This window comes from Primulina huaijiensis, unplaced genomic scaffold, assembly GCF_012295235.1.
Source record: "Primulina huaijiensis isolate GDHJ02 unplaced genomic scaffold, ASM1229523v2 scaffold42201, whole genome shotgun sequence".
NCBI classification, from domain to species: Eukaryota; Viridiplantae; Streptophyta; class Magnoliopsida; order Lamiales; family Gesneriaceae; genus Primulina; species Primulina huaijiensis.
In genome coordinates this window covers 309,113-324,940 of record NW_027360113.1, presented here as the reverse complement: position 1 = coordinate 324,940, position 15,828 = coordinate 309,113, and positions in this window count along the sequence as shown.

The window sequence follows — 15,828 nt, the reverse complement described above, 5'->3', positions numbered from 1 at the left end:
ATTTTCTTTCATGATCATTTGGACCATGTTATGAGATATGATTGTTTGGATAAAGAAACCAGATAAATCTTCATGTGTTTCGTGTCGAAACACCTCGTCTTCAGTCAGATTCCGATTCAGTTCCATCGGATTCTCCCTGACTTAGGACTTCTTCTTTTTCATATATACTTTCATCTGAGGCAATATCATCAAATCTGTATACATGAATAGGATCTTGGTAATAAACTGCTTTTTTAATATCCGGGGTTGGATCGAAGCGTTTAATACCTCTTTTTTCATTTTCTCGACAGTTGGTTGAGATATGACCTCTTGCTCCACATGTCCAGCAATTACAATCCTTAAAAGTTTCGTTAGCTCGGGTATGAGCTCTTCTAAAAGTTTTCTTTGTAGGTGTTTTTCCTGTGCTTCGAGATGTACTCGATGGTTGGGAGGATATCATACTTCTTGATGGTCCACTTCTTTGTCCAGATTTGTAAGATCTGGCTTTCTATCTAGACCATACAGTTCTTGGTTTCCAAGAACTTCTTCCACTTTTTGCATAAGGGTGAGTCCTAAAACTTTTCCTTTTATGCTTCTGTGGTTTACTTCCAATTATCGTTGGAAGATCATTTTCCTTACAACACAAAGGAGTACGTTTGTTAATACCCCTTAATCGTTTGTAATTCTTTTGTAAGACTGCCAAATGACATCATTCTGTCAATTTTCCTTCGTGCCAATGTATCTGGATTTCCAGGTACATATTCCCTTATGAGCATTTCTCTCCAGGGACTTGGCATCTTGGCGAAGAAGAGTTGCATTGCTATATCTTCTTCAACTCTTGAATTTCATCTTTATTTAGTTAATAACATAATGTATTCATCCACTAAACATATATCATGTAATTCAAGACTATACAGAGCTTGAGTATATTTCTTTCTCTTCTCTGTATCTTGACTGTTAAAATAGTCTACCCCTATAAACTGAGCTTTAAAAAGGGTAGTCATTCTTCCGGCTATCTTACTAAGAGATTCTCCGGCTAGGACTGACTCTTTAGTTTCCACCGAAGTCATGTCCCAAGCAATTTTCACTGATCTCATAAGACTCATTTCCAGAAGTTTAATGCATCCTTCTCTGTTGAGATCTAGTGTGCCTGCTGCGATTCTCATAGCGGATGTCCAATCGTCTATAAGATCTTCTCTGTTCTTGAAATCTAGTACATCCAGGTTAAGCATAATCCCATAAGCATGTATAGGTTCTAGAACATATTTTCCATAAGGTGTTTGGTGCAAAGGAATTTGATTCTTTCTTGACCTTGTTCCCGCTGGGTGTGCTTCTCCATCAGTATAAAAGTCTTGTTGGGGTTCTCTCATATTTGTATTCTGAGATTCAACACTTTCTCTTGGTGGTTCCTGTGAAGATAACCATGTTATGGTAGGTTGTTCACCTCCCGTCGTGTCCATCTTTAGATCTACAACTTTAAGATTTGCAAAAGATTCTGCAAGCTCTTGTAGATCCTCTAGATCAATCCTTTCTAACGTTGTTATCAGATTAATTTCTTTTCTGAGACTGTTTTTATTAGATTGATCATCTTTTCTTCTTCAGTTAAAGGTTTGGGCATCACCTTGGCCTTCTCTCTTTGATGTAGTAAGGGTTCTGTGCCAAAGGATGGTGGTAACCTTCCTTCTGAAGTCTTCCTACTAGAACTTGGTTGTTGTTCTAGATTTTGAAGTCTTGTTCGAATATCCTTTAATATTCCAAGAATTTCTTCTTAGTTTTCAAGGATTTTCTCCACATTCTGTGTACATAAAACAGCATATTGCTGTAATTTTGTACCCTCCTTTGAATTTCTCTAAGATCTCCTGAGAGTTTAGAGGAATCTGGTACTATCTCCATAAACTTATGAGATTGTATCATAAATTTACCTGAGGGTGCTGTGTTGACCCTTGTTGCTCCTGATATCTAACCAAGGTTAGATGTTCTTGTGCATATTCCAAAATATTGGAATAGTTCTTGTAAATAGTTAATCTCGAACCTGAGTTCGGATTCATAATTTTTGAGAAAATTCTCCTCCCAAACATTTAATTATACTATAATAATAAAATTTGTGTTTGAAATAAATTTACCTAAACTCTGATACTATTTTGTGGAGCGCGGGGATCAATTAAAATCCATAGGGAATAAGGGTTTTTTTAGGCATTTATGTAAAAGTTTTCTCTCACCAGGGAGTTGGGGCAAAACTAGTTTGGTTTTGGGACTGAATGCCAATTTACCCAAATTTAAAATATTTTCTAGTGAGCGTTGATTTTTATATGATGAGTTATGAAGTGAAAATTTAAAAATGAATTCTTTTATTGCTATAAATAATGTTAAAATTCAGTTAACAAATAATATATACAATAAATACATAAGAAACAATATATATTGCATAAAAAACAAGTCAATAAATATTTGAAATAATTACATAAATAATAACTGTCTAGCTATTTTAGAAGAAAATATATATATCAAATTCGTATAATCCAATTTTCGGATAATTTATTTGTCAATTAACAACATATCTAGTTCATTTAGTCTATTTTGTGACATTATTGATCGAAGATAAGTTTATTAACTTCAATTTCAATAAGCTTCTTTCTACTTATGCAACTGTTACTATGATAATTAACAAAATCTTGTAGGTAATATAAGTATTTGAGAATAAATAATCAGTTTTACAAAACACTGTAGCATCATAAAAAAATTGTTGAAGTTCTATACAATACTTCATCGAGCTAGTTAAAGACTAACTCGATCGTTAACTTCTCCAAACTCAACAAATGCCCAAAAGTCTCTTAATAATATTTAAATATTTCAAACCGAATTTGAAGAAAGATCGAGTTTGATCAATTATAAACAAAAAATAATCAGATTAATCTTCTTTTTATTTAATTTAATATTGGGCTAAAAAAATTATTTCAATATGTCATCAACTCAAAATATATATGTTGAACTCCGTCAAAAATCGGACCCTTAGCAGTGACCTCCTTGGCCTTATAAAGCTAAGGTCCGGCCCTGACTCCTAGCCTATTCATGGTTTTCTAGTATGGTCTTCTGAGATTTCCTTTATAAGATTTTAATCTTGCTTGTAAACTTTATTTAATAATATAAATAAATTTAGATTTAAATGAGTTTAAGTATTAGTTTTCTAAATTTCAAACTGGTAAAATCTAGACGTAACCATTCATTATAAAAACTAAAGGTCAATTTTTTTTAAAAAAATAAATGTTAAAAAAGTAAGATAAATATTTTGATTTAAATCAATGTTTTCTTTTCTACTCTCTGCACTGTCAGTTTACTTTTTTTGAGAAAAATTAGGTCAAGTGAAAGTTATTTCCCACTCATCATATATTTGTCATGTTCAAATGTTAAATTAATATAAAGTTAAATCACTTTATAATCCTCACATGTAACCAAGTCTTTCTTAATAAAATAGACTTGATGGACGAGATGAGGATTATTTGCAATAATATTATGAGCTAAAAAATGGATCAACGGGTACTTTTCTTTTGGTGGAAAATTTAAAGGGCTTGTTAACTTTTATGCTTTAATTTAGCATTATCAGGACATCTCCAACCCACGTCCAACGTCATTTGATGCAGAGCTCTTTATTTTTTTTAAAATTTTTTTATTTATTATAAATATTTATATTAAAGATTATAAATATCATTATTTAAATAAATATTTATATTAAAGATTATAAATATTATTTAAATAATAATATAATATTATTATATTACTTTATTAATTAGATATATTTAAATAACAGTATAATATTTATCATATTATTTTAATAATTAGATATTTAAACATAAAAATTAAAATAAATCAAATAGATGGGTTGAAGAATGTCCACATTCGGTTCAAAAAATAAGATAAATTTAAATAAATCAAATAAAAAAATATTCCGAAAATATTCTTTATTAGAATAAGATTTGCAGTAGATGGGTTGGAGATGAATATTGTATTTGTTGCAAAAATTGCACTATTTTAAAATAGAGTGACTTTAAAATAGAGTTTTGAGTTGGAGATGACCTCAGACCTTAGTTGATAAAATCAAATTTAATGACATCATTCAAATATTAAAATAATCACATTGAAAGACCATTGTGTTGTGAAAAAGTAAAAATTTACGGTAAAAAGTAAAAATCTCAAACTCTCAAAATTATCACACTACACGCTTTATAATATTTTTCTCTCAACTCAATTGTGATTTTCTTCACATATGAGAGATCTATTTATAGAAAATCTTTACAAATAATCCAAAAATAAATTACATCATTACCTTCATCATCACACACAAATTTCAATATTAAACACCTAATTTTACTTAATTTTCAACATTCAAATATTCCACATTCCATATTCAAATATTCAATATTAAAATATTAATTTTCAACACTCCTCCTTGTGATGATGATCATAATGATTGTCTTCATTACGTGTTTTTATACTGCCTCGTTAAAAATCTTATTAGGAAAAACCCATTGGGATAAAAACCATAGTAAGATAAAAAGAGTGCAGTCACGTAAACTCTCCCTCATGTTGATACGAACAATTCTTCACATATTTCGTAGATTGTGCATCCCAATATTATATATGTGCTTTCTGAATATTGTTGTAGGAAGTGCCTTTGTGAAGAGATCTGATGAGTTTTCACTTGATTGAATGTGACGAACATCAATATATTTATTCTTCTCAAGCTCCTTGGTGAATTCGAAGAACTTAGGAGGAATATGTTTAGTTCTGTCGCTTTTTATATATCATTCTTTCATTTGAGCAACACATGCAGCATTATCTTCATATAGTATCACAGGCTTCTCGTCGAATGATAATCCGCATGAGATTTGGATATGTTGGGTCATTGATTTTAACCACACACATTCACGGCTTGCTTAATGTAGTGCAATAATCTCGGCATGATTTGATGAAGTTGTTACGAGTGTTTGTTTCTGTGAACGCCAAGTAATTGATGTGCCTCCACGAGTAAATACATATCCAGTTTGAGAACGTGCCTTGTGTGGATCAGATAAGTATCCAGCATCGGCATAACCAATTATACTTGGATTAGCATATTTTGAATACAAAAGTCCCAAGTCTGTCGTTCCTCGTAGATAACGGAATATATGTTTAATTCCGTTCCAGTGTCTCTTTGTTGGATATGTGCTAAATCTTGTCAATAAATTTACGGCGAAAGATATATCAGGCCTTGTACAATTTGTAATATACATAAGGGCACCGATAGCACTTAAATATGGTACTTCTGGACCAAGAATATCTTCATTATCTTCACATGGACGGAATAGAACCTTTTCTATGTTTAATGATCTAACAACCATTGGAGTACTTAAAGGATTTGATTTATCCATATAAAAACGTTTAAGGATCTTTTCTGTATAATTTGTCTGGTGAACAAATATTCCACATTCTTTTTGTTCAATTTGTAAACCCAGACAATACTTGGTTTTTCCAAGATCCTTCATTTCAAATTCTTCTTTCAAGTATGACACAACTTCTTGAATTTCCTTATTTGTTCCAATGATGTTTAAATCATCAACATATACAGCAATAATTACGCATCCGGATGTTGTTTTCTTAATGAAAACACAAGGGCATATTGAATTATTTACATATCCCTTTTTCATCAAGTGATCACTTAGCCTATTATACCACATTCTGCCGGATTGCTTCAACCCATATAATGATCTTAGTAATTTCACAGAATAACATTCTCTGGGTTTTGAACTTTGTGCTTCAGGCATCTTAAATCCTTCAGGGATTTTCATATATATATTACTATCAAGTGATCCATATAAGTAGGCTGTAACAACATCCATAAGACGCATTTCTAAATTTTCAGATACTGCCAAGCTAATCAAATACCGAAACGTAATTGCATCCATCACAGGAGAATACGTTTCTTCATAATCAATTCCAGGCCTTTGAGAAAAACCTTGTGCAACAAGTCGAGCTTTATATCTTACTATTTCATTTTTCTCATTTCGCTTTCGAATAAAAACCCATTTGTATCCAACAGGTTTTACACCTTCAGGTGTAAGGACTATAGGTCCAAAAACATTACGTTTATTTAGCGAATCCAATTCAACCTGGATGGCATCTTTCCATTTTATCCAATCCTGCCGATTTTTACATTCACCAAAAGATTTTGGTTCATGATCTTCATTATCATTTATGATGTCGATTGCCACATTATAAGAAAATATATCATCAATTTCTTCTATATCTTTTCGGTTCCATATTTTTCCAGTATTAATATAATTGATAGAGATTTCATGATTCTCGTCAGTTTGTGGTTCTGACAGAACATTTTCATCATCATGTGTTTCTTCGGGAACAACATTCTCTATTTTGTGATCATCATGTGTTTTTTCAGGAACATCATTCTCTATTTTGTGATCATTGTGTTTCTCTATGAATTTTTTTTTCGAGGATTTTTATCCTTGGAACCGACTGGCCTTCCACGCTTCAGGCGTTTTACAACATCATGACTTTGTTCAATTTGTTTCTTTGGAATTTCAATTCGAGCAGGAGCATTTACAGCATGTATATATGATTTAGTTACCTTTTTTGCGTCTGTNCATTTACAGCATGTATATATGATTTAGTTACCCTTTTTGCGTCTGTAAATGCATATGGTATTTGATTTGCTGTTCTTTGCAAGTGCACAATTTGCTGTACATCTTTTTCACATTGTTGTGTTCTTGGATCCGGATGTAACAATGATAATACATACCATGTAATTTTCTTTTCGATATGTTTCTTGTCTCCCCCTAATATTGGGAAAATTTCCTTATTAAAATGACAATCAGCAAAACGTGCTGTGAACACGTCGCCTGTCTGAGGTTCAAGATATCGAATGATTGATGGACTATCATAACATGAAATAAATTCCAATCTTTCTTTGAGGTCCCATTTTCTTTCGTTGAGGTGGTACAATAGGCACATATACCATACATCCAAAAATTCTCAGATGAGAAATGTCTGGTTCTTTACAAATGCAAGCTGCAATGGAGAGTGTTTATGATATGCACTTGGTCTGATGCGAATTAATGCAGCGGCATGTAAAATTACATGTCCCCATATAGAAATAGAAAGCTTTGTTTTCATAATCATTGGTCTAGCAATCATTTGCAGACGTTTAATCAATGATTCAGTCAATCCATTCTGTGTATGTACATGAGCAACAGGATGCTCAACAATGATTCTCATAGACATACAATAATCATTAAAAGTCTGGGAAGTAAATTCACTAGCATTATCAAGTCAATTTTCTTGATTGTATAATCGGAAAATTGATTCCTCAAGTTTATTATTTGAGCAAGTATTCTTGCAAATGCAACATTTCGAGTTGACAATAAATATACATGTGACCATCTGCTGGAGGCATCAATCAATGCCACAAAGTATCTGAATGGTCCACATGGTGGAAGGATTGGTCCACAAATATCACCCTGAATACGTTCAAGAAACATTGGTGATCCAGTTTGGATTTTGGCTGGTGAAGGTCTTATAATAAGTTTTCCAAGAGAACATGCTTTACATTGAAACTTATTATTCTGAAAGATCTTCTGGTCTTTCAACGGATGACCATGTGTATTTTCTATATTCTTCGCATCATTGTTGAACTAGGATGTCCTAACCGATCATGCCAATTAGTTAATATTGAAGAATTATCAACTATCATGTTTGATTCAATGAGACTTATATGTGTATAATGCAATCCAGTAGGGAGCATTGGTAGTTTTTCAATCACATATTTTTTTTCCTGATTTATATGTGATAAGACACATATATTTCTCATTTCCTTCATTTATTGTTTGAGTATCATACCCATGGGAATATATATCATTAAAACTCAACAAATTTCATTTCGATTATGGAGAATACAAAGTATCACTGATAAAAAATTTTGTACTACTAGGTAACAAAAATTGTGCTTTACCACAACTTTTAATCAAGTTTGCAGGACCTGATATTGTATTCACCATTGTTTTTGTTTGTTTTAGTTCCAAGAAATATCTTTTATCTCGGAGAATAGTGTGTGTTGTACCACTATCAGGTATGCAAACTTCAGCTTGGTTCATAGCATTTTTCATATTTGAACTTCAAAAAAATATGCAATGAAATAAAATTACTGACAATAAAATACAATACAATACATATTTAAAAATATAGCACACGATAAAACATTATAATATGAGTACATGAAAAAATAAAATATTTTACATATCTATTCCACCAGCAAATTTATCATTGTCCGAGAAATCAATCAGAAAATCTCCAGCATCAAAATGAGTTGAACCACTCAAAGGTTCACTGTATTCAGTAAAGTTGGTCTCCTTTTCTTTCCCCTTTATTGATTCTTTATAAAGTTTACAAAGGTGCTCAGGGGCTCGACAAATATGGGACCAATGTCCTGGAGTACCACATCTGAAACAAGAACTTTCAAATCTTTTTGAGTGATTTTCATTAACACTCATATTCTCATGATGCCTTTTCAGTGGATGGTTTGGGACGCTCTTTTGAGATGAGTCATATGATAAACTATCTTGATTATTTTCGAAACCACAGTCGTGTCCACGACCATGACTACTTCCACGTCCACGTCCACGACCACGACCTCGATTTTGTCCTCGACCAAAATCTTGTCTATAACTTTGATTTTGGTTTCCAGGTTTAAATTCATTTTTGCTTACGACATTTACTTCAGGAAATGCCGTTGAACCCGTGGGTCGTGCCTGATGATTTATCATTAATAACTCATCATTCTTTTCCTCCACAAGGAGACAGACGATAAGTTCAGAATATCTCGCAAATCCAAGCAATCTATATTATTGCTGTAGAGTTATATTTGATGTGTGAAACGTGGAAAATGTTTTTTCAAGCATTTCTGATTCTGTAACCTCATGTCCACAAAATTTTAATTGCGAGATTATTCGATACATCAGCGAATTGTAATCACTTACTTTCTTAAAATCTTGGAATCTTAACATATTCCATTCATCACGGGCGGTCGGAAGTATAACTTCCCTTATATATTCAAATCTTTCTTTTAATCCTTTCCACAGAGCCATGAGATCTTTTTCGATGAAATATTCACATTTCAAACCTTCATCAAGATGTCGGCGCAAAAATATTATAGCTTTTGCTTTTTCTTGTGATGAAGATATACCATTTTCTTTAATAGTCTCGCTTAGACCCAATGACTCAAGATGCATTTCTACATCGAGAATCCATGGAATATAATTTTTCCCCGTAATGTCGAGTGCAACAAATTCGAGTTTTGTTGAGTTTGACATGGTGGTACTAAAAAAAATTACGATGGATTTTATTAGTTAATGAATATTGCAATACAAAATAATGGATAAACAACAAATACAAGCATTCGTAAAAATAAAGAAAACGCACGAGGAGGATATTCTCCGATAAGTACAATATTCGTGAGTATTATAACCAAAATAATTAAAAATAACTTTGTGAAAGCCATCTTCTTTTTTCTTCAAAAATTTGATGAAGAATAATTTTAGAGAAGAAGAGAAAGTTGGAGTGATTGAATGTGTTTGTGAGATCATATTTATAGGGCAAAAACTAGCCGTTTTGTTACCGTTTATGACCGTTGGTGTACAAGAAAATAAATGTATGTATTTGTATAATTTTATGGTAATAATATGGTGTATATAATATTAGTAATGTTTTAAATAATTATGTATATCATATCACAATATTATAATGAGGTGTCATAAGATATTTTGTTTAAAAATCTTATAGACTTTTATACTTGTCGTATCCCTTACCGGGAGTGTGGGATGTCGTCTTAACATCCTCCCAGGATTTATAACAAGTTTTTTGAAAAATTTATTTTTATTATTTATAATAACATTATATTATATAGTAAATATATAAACAATAAATAAATAAACAATAAAATAAATATTATTATTTTTGTTACCTTTTTCTTTTGTTTTGGAGCTTGGAAAAATATTGAGGACTTTTAAAGCTTCGTGCTGATAACGTGTTGTGAAAAAGTAAAAATTTACGGTAAAAAGTAAAAATCTCAAACTCTTAAAATTATAACACTACACACTTTATAATATTTTTCTCTCAACTCAATTGTGATTTTCTTCACAAATGAGAGATCTATTTATAGAAAATCTTTACAAATAATCTAAAAATAAATTACATCATTACCTTCATCATCACACACAAATTTCAATATTCAACACCTAATTTTACCTAATTTTCAACATTCAAATATTCAACATTCAATATTCAAATATTCAATATTAAAATATTAATTTTCAACACTCCCCCTTGTGATGATGATCATAATGATTGTCTTCATTACGTGTTTTTATACAGCCTCGTTAAAAACCTTACTAGGAAAAACTCATTGGGATAAAAACCATAGTAAGAGAAAAAGAGTGCAGTCAGGTAAACTCTCCCTCATGTTAATACGAACAATTCTTCACAGATTTCGTAGATTGTGCATTCCAATATTATATATGTGCTTTCTGAATATTGTTGCAGGAAGTGCCTTTGTGAAGAGATCTGATGAGTTTTCACTTGATTGAATGTGACGAACATCAATATATTTATTCTTCTCAAGCTCTTTGGTGAATGGGAAGAACGTAGGAAGAATATGTTTAGTTCTGTCGCTTTTTATGTATCTTTCTTTCATTTGAGACTTTACTTTTCTTATATTAGGTGAATTAACTAACAGATCTTGTTTATGTCGTATTGATTTTCGTGAAGAATATAATTTATTATTACGTGACAATTGTTGCAATTTCCAAATTCATCATCTTCCCAAAAAGCAAAATTGATTAATTAACTAAATATTCATGTCAATTCAAAATTAACTAATAATCAATCTTTTAAGCTAAAACACCTAGTCACATTAAGTTGCACGATATCGAATCCAACTCTTTGCACCGAACTGTTCGGGTGAATCAAAGCCATGAGATTGCAACTTCTTGTGATTTTAGATTTTGTACATCCCATATGACTATATTGATTAAGGGTGTTCAAATTTCGGATAAAACCGAAAATTCAAACCGAAATCGAACTGAAAAACGAATTTTATAATTCGGATATAAATGTTAAAATCGAAATTTATTTGGTTCGTTTTCGGATTATATATGTCAAAACCGAACGAAAAAATCGAAATTTCATTAAATTAATACTTTTATTTTTATTATATATTATATATTTTTTGAGATGATATCAGTGAATGATGAATAATTTTGAATAATTTTTAGTTGATTGTTGTTTATGTAATTCATTTAGACTTTATATTTAAATATTTTACTAAGAAATCATGTAAAAATAACATATTATATTTTACAATATATTTATCTTATTAATTTAAATAATTGTATTAAAACCGAAATAACCGAACCATTTCGGTAGAAAAACCGAACTGAATCGAAGAAAAATGGTTCGGATGTCAGATTATATATTTGTAAAACCGAAAAAATCGAAATAAAAAATCGAAAACCGAACCGAACCGACCGATGAACACCCATTATATTGATCAATTGAACTTCCTAAACATGGATTGCTAAATTCTTATTTTGGTACAACTCTCTGCAACATAATTAACATCTATTATAGTATGTTTTTTGTGAGACGATCTCATGGATCTCTATCCGTAAGACGGATCAACCCGAATCATATTTATAATAATAAGTAATAATTTTGGCGTAAAAAATAATAATTTTTCATGGGTGACTAATATAAGAAAAATATTTCTCATGGATAAAAATCTGTGAGACCATCTCATAAAAATTTTTGTGCATATATTGACACGTGTCTTCTGACCCCTAGATACAAACCAATAGCATATGATACGTTATTAAAACCAATCGCATACGACCCCTAGTCTTTACTAAAACAAAAATTAGGTGAATTTGTATTATATAAATAAAACAACCACAAAACGTTGCTTTCTGCAATTATATGTTACAAATGATATCACGTAATCATGATAATATCGTGTGTTCGTAAACTTCATTTAGTGATTATCGTTAATGGACTGATCACTTTTCTTGTGTACCACCCATTTATTGGATTCTATTGACTCATACTAATAATAATTAATGACCTTAAACATATCATTATCTCATGATCTCTAAAGTCAATATGATCATATTTAATCACAAAAATGTTGGAATTATTTTGTGGGCTCACATAATTTAATTAATTGTACATGAACAAGTTATCTAATTAAATGCCCAAAAAGTGATCTAATTAATTTTGGGTTTCCAAAATATTAAATAAATTGGTATGGTCCACCTTATGTATAAAAACTCAGCCCAATTAGGTCTTCTATGATGAATTGAAGACTACTAAAGTTATATAAGGTTATGGTCCACAAGGCACAGAGAATACAACACAGAATACATACGACACACGTACTCTATATCTCTCTCATTCTCCCATCAAAGACAAGAATAAGGTGGTCGATTTTCTGTTGCCTTGGAAGATCCATAACTCTGACGCTAGATCAATCAATGGATTCCGATACGTGTTTACAGTTATTCATATTTTCTTATAATTTTACATGAATTCCTGGCGTGTTGTGATATATGGATTTAATCACATGATTTATAGATTTATTTTATTAAATCTCCAACAAGTGGTATCAGAGCCACGTTCATGTTGAATTATGAGAATTTTTTTATTGATGGATCGAAAAAGAAAATTATGTTTATTCTCAGATCTGATGCAATTTTCTAGTCTATAATTTTTTTGGATTCAGATCTGATTTTTCTTAAAATTTTCTGAATTTGGATCTAAATAAATTCATACTCTTTGGATCTAGAATTTTCGAATTTTTATCCAAAATTCAGATTTATTTTCGAATTTTTTTTTAAAAAAAATCGAAAATCGGAAATTCGAATTTTTCGAATTATGGATAGGCCGCCGGATTCAGGGCAAATTGGACGTTCTCCGGAAACTTTCCGACGGCGATTGCTTAGGCGTTTTGTTTGCAACACTTTTGTGCTCCATAAACCTCCAACAATTAGCCTTAAAAGTTTATGTATCGATCGAATTTTGTCGAGTTGTCATCGTGAATCGCGATCTCATGCGATAATTTTTTCTGGCCATATTCCGACCGATTTCCTGCCTGATGTTGACCGGATTCTGTGTAATAGTGGTCGCCTCCTTATGGGTCGTCTTTCCCCGACAGTAGGTCAGAGTTCAGGCGGCGACCGCGGCGGCTAGCGGCGTTTATTTGGGGTTAGGGCTAGGGTTTCGAATTTGGGGATTGATTTGGATTGAATTTAAGGCCTTGTTTGGTTGTCCAAATTTTGAAATCCAGAATTTTGACCATTTATTAAATTTTGACTTCCGCAATTCTGATTTGTGAAATTAAATTAAACCATTTCAAAATTTAATTGCATGAAATAAAATTAATATGAAATTATTCATTATTTTATCGTATTTGTTTATTTCAATAAAATATTTGTGAATGAATAATTATAAGGTACAAATATTTTATTTCTTGAATATTTGGTCTTATACTTTATTTGGCCCAATTAAGGTAAATTAAATTTTTTTGTGAAAATTTTAAGTTAAATTGATATTTTGTATCTCAAATTTGGTGTTAAATTTAAATTTCATGTTTATAAAGTGATTTTGAGATAAGTTGATATTGTTAAAGTTCAAAATAAATTGTGTTTCAATTTATGCGAAAAATAGTCGGCCCAAAAAAAGATTATTTTTTGGTCAAATTCCAAACACAATAGATTATTTTAAAGTGCATCTAGATCTATGCAGAAAATAATCGGCCCAAATGAAGATTATTTTCTGGCTAGATTTTAGATTCAATATATCTTCTTCAAGTACATTTATATCTATGCAAAAAATAGCCGGCCCAAAGAAAGACTATTTTTTGGCCAGATTGCAGACTTAATAAAAAAAATTAAAAATTTGTTTATATCTATGCAGAAAAGAATCGGCCCAAAGGAAGGTTATTTTTTGGCTAGATTATAAGCACATAATTATGATGTCTTAAAGCGTATCAAAACTATGCGGAAATTAATCGGACCAAAGGAAGATTATTTTCTTGCCAGATTGTAGACACATTATATGATATTAAATTGTGTTAAATTTATGCGCAAAAATGATCGTTCCAATAGAAGGTCATTTTCTGGCCAAATTTTAGCACAATATGTGGTACTAAATATGTGATAATTTCGAATTTATTCATGCATGCAGTTGTCGGTCCAAAGAAAGACATATTGTTGGTCGGATTTATTATCAATATTTAATAACCATGATATTTGAGGGTACCACTTACAAACTGTTATTTTTGTTCAAAGACTAAATATCAATGTTGTGCTAGGTATTTTTTATGGGCCCACCACCAGCATGCTTATATTTTATTATTTATTTAATTTAAATATATGCATGGACTATAATTTATTGTGAGTTTTTTTTGTTCTATTTTGTTATTGCATCTTCTATATCTGCCAATCTGAACAACATTCCAGTACTTAATGGCTCAAACTTCAAGAAATGGGAAGAGCATGTTATGATAGTACTCGGTTGCATGGATTTGGACTATGCGCTAAGTGAAGATCGCCCCGCACTTTTGACCAGTTCAGGAACTGCTGATCAAAAGGGTTCTTCGGAAAAGTGGGAGCGATCAAATCGCATGAGTATGATGATTATGAAACATTCAATTCCAGATTCTATAAGGGGTGCAATTCCTGAAGAAAATGATGCCAAAAAGTTCCTTTCTCAAATAGCAGATCGTTTCGCTGCAAACGGAAAGGTTGAGACAAGTACTATTCTGACTAAACTTGTCTCAATGCGGTACAAAGAGAAAGGGAACGTAAGGGAGTACATAATGTAAATGTAAAATCTTGTGACTCGACTAAAAGCATTCAAGTTGGAATTGTCGGAAGACATAGTCATGCATTTAGTCTTGATCTCTCTGCCTGCGCAATTTAATCAATTCAAAATAAGTTATAATACCCAGAAGGAAAAGTGGACTTTGAATGAGCTTATTGCGTAGTGCGTTCAGGAAGAAGAGAGATTGAAACAAGATGTGATTGAAAGTGCTCACTTGAGATCTAACTATCAAGGTAATTGCATCAATAAGAAAAAGAAATGGATCAATAAGGAAGGAAACTCTGGGACTTCACAGCATATGGAGCAACAGAAAGAAGATAAATTGATCAGTTGTTTCTTTTGCAAAAGGACTGATGGGTATGTGAAGAAGGATTGTCCCAAATACGCCAATTGACGTGCAAAGAAAGGGTTGCCTAAGGAGCCGGTTGCCAACTGATGGTGAAAGATACATCTTATGGAAAATGACAATAAAATTGTCGGTGTTTTAAAAGCTTTATTTAGGAACTGAGATTTTTCATTTTCTGCTATTTGAATTTGAAAAAAATGAAATTTGATTTTAGTTCCATTGTTGGACATCAAGTTTTTTTTTTAAAATTCATGTGGTAATGAAACTTTTCAATTTTTCGAAATTCAAATATGTTTGGTATGAGTTCTTTGATTGATAAGCTTGATAAATTGAAATCAATATTTTAAATGGCATTGACATTATGCATACATGAAATTTTGAAATTAAATACAAATTAATTTCGTATGTTGTCTTTAGTGGGAGTGAGTAAATGGGAAAATCAACATTGAGAAGAATATATTGATGTTTATGTGTATATATGTGGTGGTATAAATTTTATTATGTGATAATCTCATTCGGATTTATAGATAACATTGTTTAGATATTGTGAACATCATTAGAATGTTGGGCAGATATTTAAGAAA